Genomic DNA, 2114 nt, shown 5'->3' on the forward strand with positions numbered 1-2114 from the left:
GAAACCCATTGAAGGGTATATGGAATCGGAGCCTATAGTTATTTCAGAAGTTAAAAAAGTTCAATATCTACTATTAAAGAACAAAAACTAGAGTAAAACTCTTAGCCTTCCTGGATTTTAGGAGAAATTCTTTATTATGATGAAGGGCATTGACAAAAACAAACAAAAAGACAGCAAACTTCATAGTTACTGACATAGTATTAAAAGCATCTCCTTTAAAATCAGGATCAAGATAGGATATTCATGGCCAGGCACAGTGGCTCACGCCTGCAATCCCAGCACTTTGGGAGGCTGAGGTGGGCGGATCACTTGAGGTCAGGAGTTCGAGACCAGCCAACATGGTGAAACCCCATCTCTACTGAAAATACAAAATTAGCCGGTCATGGTGGCATGTGTCTGTAATCCCAGTTACTTGGGAGGCTGAGGCAGGAGAATTGCTTGAACTCAGAAGGCAGAAGTTGCAGTGAACTGAGATCGCACCACTGCATTCCAGCCTGGGCAACAGAGCGAAACTCCATCTCAAAAAGAAAAAAAAGGGTATTTACTATCATCACTGTGGTTCAACACTGTACTGAGGGGCCTACCAAGCCCAGTAAGACGGAAAGATGAAATGAAACGTAAGAGTCAGAAAGGAAGTAGCAGAACTGTCATTGTGAGCAATTGATATCATTGTCTATGCAGAAAATTTAAGAATCTTTATAGGCTAATGTTTTGCATAGGGGAATTTAATGGGTTGTTTCAGAAAAATCTCTCCTTATTTCTTCCTTCAGCCAACTTGATTCATAACCAACTTGCAGGTATAAGAGTGCCACTGGTCATAGAGCCTCACTAAAAAAAAGAAACTCCTAAAATAGGAAATTAAATGAAACAAAGATCACGACCTCATCCTTTGAAGGCCCCTTAGCATCTCCATCAAAAATTTCATCTGCCTCCTTATCCCCCTCTAAGTAAGTGTGGACTAGCATTTAAGACACAAAATGATTTATCATTTTTAATATTAATTATTAGACGTGATGATATTCATTATTATTTTTTTTTTTCGAGATGGAATTTCGCTCTTGTTGCCAAGTTGGAGTGCAATGGCGCGATCTCGGCTCACTACAACCTCTGCCTCCCGGGTTCAAATGATTTTCCTGCCTCAGCCTCCCAAGTAGCTGGGATTACAGGCATGTGTCACCACATCCGGCTAATTTTTTGTATTTTTAGTAGAGACAGGGGTTCTCCGTGTTGGTCAGGCTGGTCTCGAACTCCCCACCTCAGGTGATCCGCCTGCCTCAGCCTCCCAAAGTGCTGGGATTACAGGTGTGAGCCACCGTGCCAGGCCAATATTCACTATGATTTAGAAATTCACTTGTACGCAATTTTATCTGTGTTATGGACATACAAACTGTTGTAGATTGATGCGCCTGAGAACTTAGCCTCCATTTATGACATTGTTTCTTTGGGAAAACACATTTTGAATGACAAAACGTCCTTTGGAATGCAGCCCATTTGTAGGTCAGAGACTTTGGTGAAGGCAGAAGTAAGAGTCCCTGTCTGTGTCTCTGCCTCTGAGACAGAGAATGTGACCTTATTTGGATACAGTTTTTGCAAATGCAATTCAATTAAGGTTCTTGAGATGAGATCATCCTGGATTATTAGGGTGGGTCTTCAATCCACTGACAATTATCACAGGAGACACAACGCGAAGAGACCCAGAAGGTCATGTGAAGATGGAGGCAGAGATTAGAGTGATGCTGCCCAGGTCCAGGAATGCCTGGAGCCACCAGAAGCCGGAAGAGGCAAGGAAGCGCAGCCTCTCCTAGTAGCTTTGAAGGGACTGTGGCCCTGCCAACATCCTGATCGCAGACTTCTGATCTCCAGAATTGTGAGAGAGTGAATTTCTGTGGATTCAAGTCACCACATTTGTGGTAATTTGTTTCTGCAGACCTGGGAAATGAAGACAGTGTATTCTGTGAGCTCCTCACGTAGGAGAAATGAGTGCTGCCAACTTCCACAGCCTTGATTCTGTTACCAGAGCCTTGACAGATGGACGTGTGCCAGGTGTTGAGCTAAGAGTTGCATATGTCTTCTCAATTGATCCGGATAGCAAACCTGTGTTCCACTTGGAACTA

This window comes from Mandrillus leucophaeus, unplaced genomic scaffold, assembly GCF_000951045.1.
Source record: "Mandrillus leucophaeus isolate KB7577 unplaced genomic scaffold, Mleu.le_1.0 Scaffold357, whole genome shotgun sequence".
Classification (NCBI taxonomy): Eukaryota; Metazoa; Chordata; class Mammalia; order Primates; family Cercopithecidae; genus Mandrillus; species Mandrillus leucophaeus.